Source organism: Protopterus annectens, chromosome 4.part0, assembly GCF_019279795.1.
Source record: "Protopterus annectens isolate FY-2018-M chromosome 4.part0, PAN1.0, whole genome shotgun sequence".
Classification (NCBI taxonomy): Eukaryota; Metazoa; Chordata; order Ceratodontiformes; family Protopteridae; genus Protopterus; species Protopterus annectens.
The window spans coordinates 814,457,209-814,473,473 of NC_056733.1; positions in this window are offsets into that span (position 1 = coordinate 814,457,209).

Here is a 16,265-nt window from a genome sequence, read left to right on the forward strand (position 1 = left end):
ATATATCTAGTCAGTTTACCTTCACATTGTGGTTTACAAACAGTTTTGATTCTATTCATTCATGGATTTGCAGTCAGGGGGCAGTATGGGCAGACATTAGAGTTTCAGACTTCACACACTCCATGACATCCATGCTTCTACACCCGCCCTCTGTTATTCTCTCCTCTTTCTGACATTATGAAAGCAATATCTCAGAGGTATCCCAGTAGTATTTATGGCCTGGTCCACAGTCCTTGCAGTAGGACATGGGGAGGCATGCTACTGACATTTATCAACATGGCCTTGCATTTGTTTTCTGTTTACTGTGTTAGGTTGTTAGTTAGGACCCCCTGACATTCCATACATTGGCACTATGGGTGAGGCATGGGCCTTTGCTAGAGGACTGCACACCATTTGAGAGTGCTGCAGGCCATCTGTAACAGGCCAGTGCATTCTGTCAGTCATACGTTCTCAGGCTACAAGCCAGTGGAGTACCCTGAGGTGACAGTGGTGAGTGGTTGAGGTGTTCCTGTCAATCCTTCCTGTTCATACTGATCCACAAGTTTGGATGTGGTCGGGTTGCTGCTTACAGCTAGGGAAACACCTGCATTGGACACCTATTCAGCATGCAGCATCATGCATGTATTCCCATACAGAGATGGGTTCATGCTGTACTCATTCCCTAAAGCAAGGATATGACCTGTGATAAACCTGTGGCTGATGGTGGGGTGAGCTGGGTGCATGTGTGATATGGAAGCTACTTGCACCTGACTCACAAATATAGCTGGGACATTCCCCTTATACTGACTTGGGTGTGGACATGGGCAGCCTGTCATCACTTTATAACTGTGCCTTTTGTGGTCTGCCAGTGATTGGCCAGACTACCAGTATTCCATACTAGAGGCAGAACTAATGTGATGCTAACCTCTATGTATAATTCCAAACTTGTGTGCAGTTGACAGTTATTTTATATGCACTCTGTGTAGGTTACTTCCACCTGTGTACTGTTTCTATGTATGGGCCCCCATTCATGGCATGTCCATCTTTACGACGGTGACAGATATTGACATCTGGACAGTGAATATGTACAACAGGTTCCTATTACCAGATCACAGACAAAGTTTGTTGAATGCGTCTTGATCGAACTGACCAGAGTGAAAAGGCAAAATAGCGAAGTGGCTTTTCAGTGAATCCTTGCCCTGGGAAAGAATTCACTTGGCCGCTTTCGTTACTTTCCATTTTTGGCACTGTAGTGCAATCTCAGAGTTGGTATATTTAAGTAAGAGTGATGTGGGGGCACAGCCACCCATGTTGGGGGTGTGGGAGGTAAAGCCCCCCACATTATGTAATGTTTTAAAGTTTTTTGTTTTTTTTTTATTTCGGAAATCGCTGTTCTGAGGTTTTGACTTTGTAAGCTTAAACTTACATGTGGTTGATTATTTATCGTTTGCTTTTCTAAACATGTGATAGTATAATATAATATAATATAGACCCGGTACAACTGTTGACATGGATGTAGTTGAGAAGCAGAGTGGTTGGCACTGAAATTGTTGGAACATGGCCCTGTCAACCACTGTACTGCACCTAGGCCACTGAGACACAACCATTCAAGCCCACATGCTGACCACTTCCAGGCAATATTAAACACACAACAAACTTACCACACTGACCCATGCATATTGTACGCATGCAACAATGTAGATTGGGACAGCTCTGGCAATCTGTGCTGCAATGATATTACTCCTCTAACTTATATGTTACTGTATTTCTACATGGGATTGTGGGGGAGCGGTGCACACCTGAAGACTTTAAACATTTGCAATGACTATACTAGTATTTTGGTTACTCTATTGGCTTCCATTTCATATTGTATTGTGACCTATCATGCAGAAAGGAGGCATATCAGTAGAGTACACATGTTAGATCTTAATGGCATAAATTTCATTTTCAGACTTTTTACCCTTCAGAACTAAAATTCAACTGCCAGACCTGTTGTAGTATGCCTGTGTAAGTCTGGTGGGGGGCTGTTCACCATTGCCATCATTTGGGGGCCTTAGTCTGGCCTTTCTTTTTGGTCATCTACACCTATCCTGCTGAGTGAGGCTGGTGGTGGGTATATGACCCTCAATAACATCTATGTGCATGACCTATTGACACCAACAGTTGTTTGGGCAATCACATGTACTGCAGTGGGAGTTGTGACCTTGTGTAGTACTGCCTAGTATGTTGACACCAGTATTTGTTATGAATTTCCTGCCATCCCATATAGCTGTCAGCTGTCTGCTGCTATCCCATTCAGCCACCCAGTTCCCTTGCACGTTTGCATCCATATCATACATACAACTATGAGAACATACTACTCCATTCAGTAATTGATAGGAAGGGTGACTTATCTTGTTGCTCAGCTAGTAATGAGGATAGTGGTGAAGAGCTGACTATGTCGGATGCATGTAGTACACTCCCTATACATGGTAAAGCACAGGCTGTGTCATGTTTCACATCCCTTTTACTGTATGTGCGAGTTGGAGAGAGGTATCAGTCCCTGGGTCCCTACCATGTCAGTATGTGTGTTATGTGTTGCCTCTTTGCCAAGGCATGGGCATACTGGGCACGCCTCCTTCTGCCTACACGGGCAGGCTCAGGATGTTCCTCCGAGTTCCTCTGTGCCTGTGCTGGCCTTGGCAATGGTGGGGGACTGTGTGACCTTGCCCCATGCTGTTCCTGATGCAGCTGTTTCTGTAGGATCATATTGTGTAGCACGGCACATAATATGAACATTTGTGTACATGTAGCTGGAGAGTACTGCAAGGCTCCACCGTATATGTCAAGGCAGCGGAACCGTGACTTGAGCATCCCAAACACACACGCTACAATGATCCTGGTTTGTGCATGTGCCTCATAATGGTGTACTTGTTCGGGTGTGTATGCATTTCTGATGGGTGTCATCAGCCACGGCTCCAGTGCATAGCCAGGACCCCCCACTTGATGGCCATATGGGATGTCCCCCCTGGCAAACACCTGATACAGCTGTGAGCAATGCCAGATGTGGGAGTCATGATAGCTTCCAGGGCTGCCAGCACACAGATTCATGATAATGCCCTAGGCATGTCACACGACCTGGCAGTTGATGGAGGGGAAGCCCTTGCAGTTTATGTAGACCCTACCCTGCTTACTGGATGGTGCTTTGATGTGAATGTGCATGCATTCTATAGCACCAACTACCTCAGGGTATTCTGCTATATGGTGGAAGAGATGCATATTTCTGGTCAATGCCTCACGGGTGGTGGGGATATATATGTACTCATTGGCATGTGGTGTCATGGCATTCAGGAATTGATGGAGTACCCTGGATGCTGATGCCTGTGAGACCCCCATGATATCCCCAGTTGGCCTTTGGAAAGTACCTGTGGCTAGTGTTCTTAAGCCTACACATACCTTGGTATCTACTGGGATGGGTTCCCCTCTATTAGGGGAAGCACACTCAGCACTTACTTCTGTGGCTCTGCTTGACAGTGGCACAGGAAAATAATTTTCTTGGGTGGCAAAAGCCAGGCTACCTTTTTGGCTGGGCTTGTATAGGCCCGAGGGCTGATAGCCTAGTACCTACCTATGAACCTATGAACCTATTAGTTCTGTGTGTGAGGCATGGCCAGCACAGCTCAATGATTTACTGTAAAATGTCCCTGTCCAGCTTATAGCACTCCACTGTAGGCCCAGGTAGGTTACCCTGGGTCTGTACAGTCTTCTCCTCCTCACTGTGGGTCAGTTGTCAGCATTCTCCTCCTCACCACCCTCAGTCTCTAGCACATATTGATGGAGTAAAGCAACAGCAGCCTCTAACATTTTTAGTTAGTTTTGCCAGTTAAAAATCCCCCATCTGTGTACAGTGGTGGTGTAGAGTTTGTGGGATAAACCCGCCTGTAGGGTGTTTGCAGAGTTTATAGTAGTGGAATGGACTGCTGCATGTGAAAATGGCTGATTCTGATACATCCCACCTGCCAGCTATGCTAGTTCCCTTGATTGCCTTTCTACTGATGTTTCCCCTTCCCAGTTCCTCCCTATTTAAGCCCTGAGGCACATTGTGCATACCCAGTGCTCAAATATAAACAGTGCTGCCATTTCTTTTTCTTTTTTTTTTTTTTTTTTATCTTTTTTGTTTAAAACCCTGTGCATGGGGCACACACCTGTTTAGGCAATGTACACACTGCTCAGGCACATCTGACACACATCCTTCCTTAGCTGTGCTTAGCTAAGGGCAAACACTGGCCACAGAGCTCCAGCGAGCTTACAGTAAGCATGACACACCCCCTTATGAAGTCATTCAGCTCTTACACTTGCACTGTTGTATTGCTGCACCTACACAGTAAGGTACAAGCTGACACTTTGAAGAAATATGTGATTCAGTATAACTCCCCTCATTTGCATACCCCAGTGTGTAGTTTGTTAGTTACTGCACTAAAACAGACCCTTTCCCCTTGACAAACAGTGCTCCCTGGTATTGTTTACATTCTGCATGCCATTGACTATAATGGCAAAATGAAGATTTAACTTAAAATTGAGTTTTCACCTTTTTTTTTTTTTGTCATGATCCCATTTGTGTGCACTGTCCTAAGCTTCAACAGCTGAGATCAGCCAAAAAAAGTTTAATATTCATAATAATTAATCACATTTTAATGCCAATGGCCTTACATTTGGCCATTGGTATGTCTAATATACATAATATATGCTTTTTCACGAGCTGTCATGCCTCCGTCTTGTCAGTTGCAGAAATGTACTCAGTTATTTTCTGACAATGTTAGAAAGTCCTTGTGTTCTGACTGAAGAGTGCTCTCAAACAATCTGGAAATATAATCACTGATAAGTATAATTCTTGGCATTTTAACTTTTCAGAGTTCTGCATTGTCTTAATTTTTTGCCTGATTGAATTATTTTATATATTTGCTGAATGAATTATTTTATATATTAGCTGGCATTGCTTTTTGTTTCTGATCTCTTCTGAAACTGGCTTTCTCCCTCCCACCGACCCTATTCCTGTGGTGTTTGTTAGTTGGTGGCTTTGCAGTTGCCCGTCCCTACTGTAAATTTGATCTGGGACACTCCTCCAAGTCTAGTGTCCATTCTACCCAATACAGAGAGAGCATTTGAGAAGGCCAACCCACTTAGGTTCTTAACCTTGAATTATCTTCTGCTCCTCCTTCCTCCCCTTGCACTTTACTAACAACAAAAAAAATCTCCTTGTGTTCTGACTGAGTACTGAGTGTGCTTCTTAGCTAATAAGTATATTTTTTGGCACTTCTTAACTGTTCAGAGTTGAATAAAACAACAATTGAATTTAGTTCCAAATACATTTTGAATAAATTGCATTTATTTAAACTGTATTTGCTTTAATAATGCTACACACTTAAGTGTGCTAGCTTGCACTGCACTTGAATTGTTTTTAGTGCTGTTTTAGCTGCTTTCTGAAAAAAAATCTAAGCTTGTTTCCTGCCTTTCCTGTAACTAGTCTAGTCCAGATACAGATTTGCTGTATCCAGGACTGTTGGTAAACTTCTGAACCTCCCCCCAAGCATTTTTGTGTTGGAGGGAAGCCTTCTAGCTTATCAGTGGGAGTTGTAAGCACTAGGTAGCCTATCTACCACAAGAGGAGTGGTTTCTGGCCCAGAAATTGTAGCTTATTGGCTTTTTGGGCAGTTATTTCCATCTCTTTCAACTTTCTGATTTAAAAATCCACATCTGCACTTGTTTCCCTCCTTTCATGTAACTAATATAGTACAGATACAGATCTGGTGTATCCAGGGTTGTTTGTAAACGTCTGAGCAGTGCCAAAGTCTGCTCTTCAATTTTTCCCTTAGATCTGCTAGTTCTCTCCTCTCCTGCACTTTTACTAGCTCATTAGTTTATCACTTTACCAGACTTCTTGTAGCAATTAGTGTAGCACACAAAAGTGCTACCAGCACTAAATGTTCTACAAGGAAACAACTCCAGTATTTATTAATGCCCACCCCTCCAGGCATGTCTAAAGGTCAGTTCCTTGTGCTTTCTCCTATTAACCTGGTGAACTTGGGCATCCTAAGCCAATGTAGTAAATGCATTTCTGCACTGACACTGTTCTAGCATGGAGACCTGGCAGCTTGGTGAATCACTAAATCACCTCATTTGCATGGTTTTCACCAGCAAATGAGGTGATTTGCATATTTGCTGTTTTTCCGTGCTAGAACAGTGTAGGACCGCTAGTGCATGTGAAAACGGCACTGTCCTGAATTGCTTGGTAGCCATTTTCCATGCAGGAGCTCCTACACTGCTCCTGCATGGAAAATACAGCTTCTTGAATCCTGGGTCAAGTATTCCTCCCACTCTAGGGTAAAGCAGCTTCACAGTCAGTATGTTTAGTTATTGAGAAGGGCAGGTTAAATCTCACATATCAGCAGATACAGGGAGCAAGATAGTCCTTTCAAAAGCATTTACTTTAAATCTGTTTTCAAGTAATACAAACAAAGAATGTCTGTGAAAACATATGTTGTGCATACCAACACCTTCTTGTTTCTTAGAATGCATTTTGTATATACTTCTTAAGTGCCTGAATTTCGCAGACTGTCCAGACTTTTGCCTCACATTTTTGGTCTGTTCTTCATAAAATTTGTAGTTTTCTAGCAAATCATTGAGAACTGAAGTCGTTAAATAATAGCAGACATTTGAATTTTAAACTTAGTATTCTAGTAAATATTTAAATTTCTAAGAGCAATATTTAAAACGTGTCCCTGATTTTGGTCCTTTGCCCCCTCCCCCATTATTTTGGCTTTGTCCAGATTCCTTACACTAAGTAATAGGCAGGTATGATTTTGTAATACTCATCTTTTAAGTTTTTTGCAAGAATTATCTAGCTTGTGTTATATTAGGACCTATACTTTGTATCACTGAGCCAGGTATTTTATTACAGGCAAAAGATTTGTTGGTTATGTTAGCAGACACTTAAAATGTCTATGACTGAAAACAAAGAAAAAAACAGCATATATGTATAGCGTCTACCTAGTTCTGTTAAAAATCTGGATGTAATTAAAAAACCTGTATAAGAAAATGACTACTTACTTCAGACTACAGAAAGTAAGTTAGGAGTAGTTGTTACCTAAGCTTCTAATCTGTACAAGTAATAATATCATAGTTTACAGAATGGGGCTTTGTTTAGTACTTCATTGTAGAATCATCTGCATGCCTAAACATACCTCTTATATTTTACATTTAGTTTCTTTAACATTTTCATTGTAGATTATGATACGTTTGTGTGGTTAATACTACTAAGAGCATGAAAGCTGACTTTTTAAAACTTTTTTATTACAAGAATTTTTAAGACCTCTCTATCTTGTGTTTATGCTTAAAGCAGTTACATATTCATTATTCATTACTTCAGTGAGTACTTGGTAGCATCACATGAAAGATCAACTGAGAGGAATTCTTGTTTGCTAAGATCGTGGAATACTGTGTCTTGGAACTGTAACCAACATTATAATTTATTAGCAACAATAAATATTCCCTATAGATCAGTATGGAATGCTATGTGTCCTCCCAGCCTCTTCTGAAATAATCAGATCCTTATTAATAGTAAATTGTTGCTGCCTATAATGGTGATAATTTAGTTTAACCAATTCAATATCATTTGACCTTGCTTTTTAGAGTCCATAACAAGACACAAACCCACATAAATTATAAAATAATACTGAATTTTAAAACAATCTGATCAGTGAAATATTAGCTCAACCCAGCTTACCTTCTTTTTTCCAGTAATGTATTATATTTGCATCTTATTTGCTGGAAGAAAGTACACCCACGATGCTTGTTTCTGCAGACTTTATCTATTCATTGACTACATCTGTGTTTAACTGATGATTTAAGGTATATAATTCCCACTCTTTCAATTTAGTAATCATCCTTTTAACACTTCTGTGCAGCATAACAGCATACTTGGGCCTAGGAATCCATATTTAGTTACATTGCTATTATTCTAGGTACAGTAAAATACTTTTTTGCCCTGATGAGGCCCATATTTTTTTTTTTTATTTAATAAGTGATGCTAACAGGTAAAAGAAAAACAAAACAAAAAAGTTAATGAGGTTTTAAAGAAGATATGAGCATTTATTATTTCCTGAGTTTTATTTAATTTGACATGGTAGCTGTTACATGGAGGATTGCAAAGATTTGCTTCTCAAATACTCATAGGTACGACTCACAAAGTAATGAGATTATACCCAGGGCTCTGCCTTTCTCATGTTACTTTCCTTCCTTACCTGGATGAATTACTAGGCTGTCAACCTCTCGAACCCTAAGCTAGCTCCATCAGTATATCAGTGTAGTGTCAGTGTTGGTGATCATGGTTCAAGTAATAAATCCAGCACCCAATGAGCTAATCAGGGCAAGTAGTTCTAACAGCTGGTGACTAGCTATCCTCTTTTAAGAAAGGAAGCGAAGTCATCACCTCAAAAGGATTATTTGGGGGAGATTGAAAGGGTATCAACAAGTCAAGAGTGCTGGGTGAGTCTTCATGAAGGCAATCATGCTACCAAGGGTGTGGAGGCACCAGTGGGACCAGTATTTGAGTCTGTTGCATGTTTGACATGTAGGTATACTTAGGGAGAAAGAGCAACCATGACACAATCCTGTTGAACTATAGATGATCAAACCCACAGTCTCCCTTCGTAGTCTGAACTATAAATGATACACACTTGAACCTCAGTTTTTGCCTTCCACTCCTTCATTGGGTAATAAATGGGTTCTAGAGGGTGCTAGCCCAGGGAGATGGCTTAAGTTGGTCACTTGGGCACAAGCAGACTAGGTGACCAAGCTGTGGACAGAAATGGTACAGATTCTCAGTAGTCTAAATAAACCAATCTAAAGAGCAGATTATTTTAGTCCTGGTAGATATCTAAAGGTGTCACTCTGTATCAGTGCAAACCAACACCCTATTATGTTAAGTCATCACTAGTAAGGATTTTATCTTTCTTACCCAAATGGCTCATGGTTGGAATATGACCTCTACTCTCTATGTTATATGAAGTATTTTTTTTTTGCATTTTCTTATCTCCACTGTGGACTTCAAAATCCAACATTGTTTCTTGCAATGATTTTACTTAATTTAAGAGCTACATCATTTGAGTTTTTACACAGCTTTTCTATTTGACTTGTATATTAATTACAAAGATCTGTTGTATCTTCTGTTTGTGAAGAACATCATTTGATGATTACTTGTTACAAAATAGCTGCCCTGTTCTGGATTTGTGAGCCTTTACACCTCTGTATTTGAGAAAGACAAGTACAAAACATTTCCTTCTCATGGACGTTATGGTGGTGACACTATAAGGTCTGCCTGCATGCAGAGCATTAAGTAGGTTAGTCTTCTTACTTATGGCTGTTGGCTTGTTAAAGGTTAGTTGTTTCAGTTAACACTGACATATTAAAGTCTTCCATAAGTAGTATCCCCCTTTTCTGCCATTCTGGGAATATGACATACTTTTTTCCTATTTTTTTTTTATCTCACCATGTGGAAAGCTTCTATACAAACCTCCACAGAAGTGTTAGTATACATATATGTAGCACTGTGAAATAAATACATTTATTACACTCTCAAGTATGTGGGATGTTAAATTATGTCATCCCTGGAACTTTGCTAGGATCTATCATATATAATATAATATAATATAATATAATATAATATAATATAATATAATATAATATAATATAATATAAAATCAGGCACAGGAGTAGGTAGAGGTCTTGGACAATTATGGGATTATGACAACATAGGACTGTATAGGAAAGGGCAGAATTCTGAATATGGTCACAATCATTGCAGAGTGTCCTGGATGGCCAAATTAAGGCACTATTAGTTAGCAGTTAGTTATGTTGTTTAGAGTAGGGTGGGCAGGGTAAGAAGAAAAAAAAAAAGATGATGATGTGAGATTTAAGAAGAGTGGATTCTGCCATGCTGTGAGATGTGGTCAAGGGCAATTTATGAGACTAGGGGAAAACTGCGATACTAAACAGGTTGTGTGAGTTATATGGTGATGAGGTACTCAGTGTTATAGACAAGGAAATAAGAACAAGACAAAAGAAGAAGACTTCTCTATATGAGTACGTAGAAACGTAAAGCTGGCAATTTGGGAAAACATAAGAGGTGGAATGGAGAGGGTGGGGAAGTGGACGAGGCTTGCATAAATGTAAAACAAAAGATAAGAGCAGCAAATGTTAATCTGAAAAAGAATTAGCAGGAGGGACAGAGAAAGAAAGCATTTTTATAAGTATGTGGCAAGAAAAAGTAAGGGAAAGACAGTACTGGCCAGGCTGACCAAGGACGGGAGGGAGTTTACAGAAGAATGAGAAAAATAGAGACAGTGAGAGGCTACCTTATGTTAGTCTTCACAAAGCAGAACAAGGAGATGTGCTATGCTAGGAAGAAAGCAGGGTAAAATGTAAAGAACAGTAGACAGAGACCAGGATGGAGGGCAGTTAGTTCAGAGGGAACTGGATGACCATTGGGAGGATGATGCACAAGAACTGTATGGGTTGCCAGATTCCAGAGAAATCTGTCCAGTGTGTTGCCAGACACCAAGGCTGGTATCTTTAACAGATCAATGGCCAGTGGAGGTGCCAAAGAACTGAAAGACAGTAATGATGGCTCTCGTGTGTGTGTGGGGGGAGAATCTGGACAAATACAAACGTGTTAGCTCAACAACAGTGGCAAGGAAAGCCAGGAAGACAATCCAGAGGGGAAGGCAGTAGCATTTCTAGAAGACAACAATCTCTAGGATATCAATTAACATGGGGTTCATGGCTATAAGAAGTCGTCAATCAAACCTGTTACACTTTTCAGATTGGCAAACCACGTAAACCAAAAACGAGCTTCAAGAAGCAGTTCACTCAAGACGTTATTTGATAAAAGTGTTGTTATTTAATAATAATGTCCCTCCTTCATCAGACACAAGAATAAAGAACACAGCAAAAAGCTTGAAACCAAGACCAAGTGAAAAGTATAATCCAAGGCAGCGAAGAGCAGCAAGAAACAGCGATGAAGCCAAAGGTAATCTCCACAAAAAGTTTATTCAAACACACGACATAAATTTCTCCAAGTCTTTCTCTCAAACACACGACATAAATTTCTCCAAATCCTTCTCTCAGTGCAATACTGAGCTTTATCAAGATAAAAATGCAGGGCAGAACAACCTTGTTTGTAAGTCTCTTAATGAGATCAATTAAAACCAGTCAAGTTACAATTAAAATTAATTGGTGGCCAATTTAAAATTAAAGAGCAAGATGTTGTATGAAATACATAAAATCCTAAATAACATACCTTTTGTTAAATATGTTGTAGTTAAAAAATATGTTATTTAAAAGATATGTCATTTGAAAATCACAAAGCATTTCTGTATAAATAAATAAATATTGTTATATGTTAATGTCCCATGAAACCACATTTCTAGTGATTGATTCTTATAACACTGTTTAGTGTGCAATAAATATTACAATGGGGTACATAAATGATGTGAGTAATAAATAGTAATAGATAAAAATCAAATGTTAAAAATACAAGAATTAAAAATAAAAATAATAATCAAGTATTAAGTGTCCAAATGTTGTTACATAGATTATATTCCCTATACTCAGAATAAATATAAATATAAAATACAAATAATTTGATACAAATAAGTAATGTTGATAATCTCTTACTAAATGCTCTAACACAATGAACTTGATATTGGTCTCTTTTTCTTGGAAATATCATAGAAATGCTCATAAATTCTTCTCTTTAGAGTCCTTTCTGTTTTCCCAATATAGAAACGTTGACATTTTATACATGAGCCTAAATATACAACATATTTTGCATTGCAGTTAAAATACCCATTAGAATATATACTATGATCATTCAACATAGCAGTGCATTGTTTGCACATTCCACATTTATAAGTTCCTTTCTTGGATCTACTACCAGTTGGAACCTTTGTTAAAAAATCATTATGCAATGTAAGAATATCAGGTCAAAATTGCTGGAAAATGTGTGTATGTAACTAGTTTGTTCTAGTTGTGATAGAAAGGATGACTACTAAAGTGTAGGTAAGAATTAGAATATGTGGGTTTCCTGTATACTCTTGAAGCAAACTTGCCATTGGTGAAATCCTTGATTATAGTTACATCTAGATAGTTCAAACTAGTGTTACTGACCGAAGTGGTGGAGTTAATGTAATTTACAAATTTCTGAAAATCCACCTCTGTTCCACATATATCATCCAGGTATCTAACATAGTGTTTAATGTGTTTCACCCAGTCTGTGCCAAATATGAAAGTCTGTTCCCATTTGTGCAATACAATGTTCAAGGTGGTCCATTAATAGATAGTTAATTTTGGAATATGCTATGTGTAGCTCGTTTGTTGATATCAAAACACCTTAGTGGAGGACTGTGTGGGAGGGTTAAAGGTACTCTTTCTAGTAAGTATGTCACCTTGACAGGGTTGACCCTTGAAGTATAGAGACAAATTCAATTTTCAAGATTAAATGATTGTGCTGGTATAAAATGCATACCTCTTGTAAATAAGTTAAAATGTTCCTTCATTATCTCTAAATCAGTAAAATTATAAACAGTAAAATTATTATCCGTGGTCACCGTGTAACTGGTGGGGTAATAGGAGGTGAATCAAGGTTTGTTTGCTTTGTTTATCTGTTTACTCATGCTCTGCTGGATACTAGACCCTGCCATGGAACAAATCAGAACCAAGAACACAGCAAAAAGCTTGAAACCAAGACCAAGTGAAAAGTATAATCCAAGGCAACGAAAAAATGCAGGGCAGAACAACCTTATTTGTAAGTCTCTTAATGAGATCATGTGCTTTGTTAATTAAAACCAGTCAAGTTACAATTAAAATTAATTGGTGACCAATTTAAAATTAAAGAGCAAGATGTTGTATGAAATACATAAAATCCTAAATAAAATACCTTTTGTTAAATATGTTGTAGTTGAAAAATATGTTATTTAAAAGATATGTCATTTGAAAATCACAAAGCAAAATAAATAAATATTGTTATATGTTAATGTCCCATGAAACCACATTTGTAGTGATTGATTCTTATAACACTGTTTAGTGTGCAATAAATATTACAATGGGGTAAATAAATGATGTGAGTAATAAATAGTAATAGAAAAATCAAATGTTAAAAATACAAGAATAAAATAAAAATAATCAAGTATTAAGTGTTCAAACGTTGTTACATAGATTATAATACTCAGAATAAATATAAATATAAAATACAAATAATTTGATACAAATAAGTGCACATTCCACATTTATGAAGTGACTAGTGGAGGGATGCCAACAGAGACTGGGAGGAAGGAGGAACAAGTACTGCTTGAGTGCAATTGCATATGTAGCTCTTGATCCATGATAATGTTGTGTGAGGTGAGTTAAGATATGCTAGGGTTTGAATGAATTTTGGGTGTGGAACACTACTGATTGTTTTGGAGAGGTCCACAAATGGCTAAGTCTGGTTTGCTTGTACTAGGATGTTGTCTAGAGATGATAGCAGAGTAGTAGCAGTTATACGGTGGAGGTGGAAACTGTGTTGGGTAGGTGAGAAGAGATTATTGTTGAAAAGATACTGGAGGATTTCAGTGTCCACACATCATTCCAAGATGTTTGGGAGAGAGGCATAGTTATAGGTCAGTAGTTACCAAGGTCAATACAGTTTCCTACCTTATATAGTGAAATGGTGTATGATTGTTTCCATATTTCAAGAACATACAACTATGTAGTGGATCAGTTTATGAGGACTGAGCCTGGAAATGAAACACCCTCAGCTGGTAATTTGATGTACTCTGCTGGAAGGTTATCAGCTGCTAAAGAAGCTGACTTTAATTTACAGAGGAGTTTCTCAATGGATGCAGTAGGGATGTTTTTTATTGTGAATATCTTTGAAGTGGATTTTCAGGTTGACCACTGCATGGATGAGAACTTTTAGATATACTGATTGTGGCTGCTGTGCTGATAGGTGGGAGTTAAAGGAGGTTGCTATAGTATTATCAGTATCATTTGGCATAGGGACTAGGTTGGATTCTTCTTCCAGGGTGAAGGAGATAGTTGATGGGGTACCAGAAGTTTTGGATTACTCTGGAAAGTGTTCTGAATGTTTACATAGTAATAATTTTTGTCCTTTTTTACAAGTCTTTTACTTGGTCCCATAGGGAGTAGTAGTTCTGGCAGTTAGGAAAGGTTTTGCTATTCTCCCATATTTTTCAAGCTTTGTCCCAAAATCTCATGAGTTGTTTAGTGGTATGAGTTAGCCAGGGTGCATATTTAGACTTTATACATGATTTCCTAAGTGCTGCATGCTCATTTAGTGAGTTTATGAAGATCCGATTAAAGGTGGTTGAAGAGTCATATAAGTGAAGAGTCATATAAGGGATAGCTGTTTTAAGCAGTGGCAGTTAGCCTGATGTAGGGCATTGGAGAAAATGTGTCTAACTAAATTGCAGTGTTGAGAATTTGTTGGCCCATTGCACTTTCTAATAATAAAGATTGGGAGGTGATCACCTATAGAATCAGGTACAGTGAATGCCTGTCTCATTTCATTTAGGCTAAGATTGATCGAAACCTGTTGGCCCTGCAATGCCGGGTTAAGATAATAGGAATACTTGAAAATGCAGCCCAATTTACATTAACATCACCAAGTATGAGTCTTCTAGCTTAATGTCTTTGATAACTAGGCTAAAATGTCTTCAAGTGCAGTCTGGTTATTGTTTGCAGGGATATATAAAGTTACAATTCATGTCTTTGTTTGGGTTTCACTGAAGTTGGGTGATTGATATTTCTGCATTATCAAATCTAAGGTGTTATCTGTGCATAGATGAAACTGCGCTATTGCTACACAACCTGTTCCTTCTGCTTTTTTGATCTTGCTTGAACATACTATAACTAGAAGGCAGGACTTCCCAATGGATATGTTTGGTTTAAGCCCTGTCTCTGTGAGAATGGAAACATCTGGGGAGTGGAGGTAGACCTAAACATGTAGTTCAGTTCTTTTGTTGCAGAGGTTCTAAATATGTAGGTTAAATAGTTTTAAGTAATCATCATTAGTGGGTCTTTATAAGTTTTAGTTGCATGTAGAAATACATTCTGGAGGGGAAGAATGTATACCTTTTGGGTCTAGGGTTTGGGAGGATATTACCACTTTGTTTTAGTGTATTACATGAAACTAGGGTAAAGCAGTAAAGTAAGTTCAGTTTATTTTGCATTTTGGATCTATTTTGTCTCTTCTAGTTTTTTAGTGGCAAATATTTAGGTTTTAAGAAGTGAGTACACTGAGTGTGAAAGAGTTGAATAGTGATATTGACATAATGTGTAGAAAGGAATTTGCAGGGGAATGATGCCTGGTAGGTAGGATGTGAAGGAAGATAATGGAGGGCTGAGTGCTAAGTCGTGAAGTGAGACCGTAACAATAACAGTGATGAGAGAAGAGAAGGGAAGTCAGAAGCATAGTTTTGTGGGAGACAGTATAGGTGAAACATATGGTATACTTCTGGAAATATGCTAGGGTGATATGAATGGGAGTTATTTAAAGAAATGTATCCTTATGGAAGGATATGGTAGGGAAGATGAAATGCTTGAATATGACTAGTAATATGAGGAATAGGTGGACATAGACACAAGTAGTGCAATGAATTTGACTGCACAATATTATAGTGGAGGGAAAGTAGATTTTGGTACAATATGTAAGTTAGCAAGGGTATAATTTCCCTTTGTAGAAAGAGTAGGATTGTCATGATTGGTTTAGAATTAAGGGAGATACTCTGTGACTGGATAGTGGTAAACTTGGAAAAATGTATCTGTAGAGTAAAGGGGTGGTTGGGATTGTGGGTAGGGTGAAGGGGAGGAGAGGAGCAAAACCAACCATGTAGAACCTGAGTAAATTGGGGCAGTCACCTCCTAGAAGTTAAGTGACCAAAATCAATGTATTTTGAAGTAAAGCAACAGATCAGTTAACATTAATTATATGAGGAGAATTTATGTTGAGCCAAGTCCAGAAGCTACGTATGGTGTTTGAGCTGCAGGCAGCATATCCTGATAGTGCATGCTTCTCTTGAAGTGAAATCTTGCTTTACCTACCTATTTTGTACAGAGCACCAGCAGTGTTTCAGAACTGCATGGATCTGTTCTGGAGCTAATATCTTAAGGGTGTTCATCTGAGACATATCTAATGAAAAGAGGACGAGGTCATCCTCTTTGTTGAGGACACAACAAAAACAGTGAAAGGA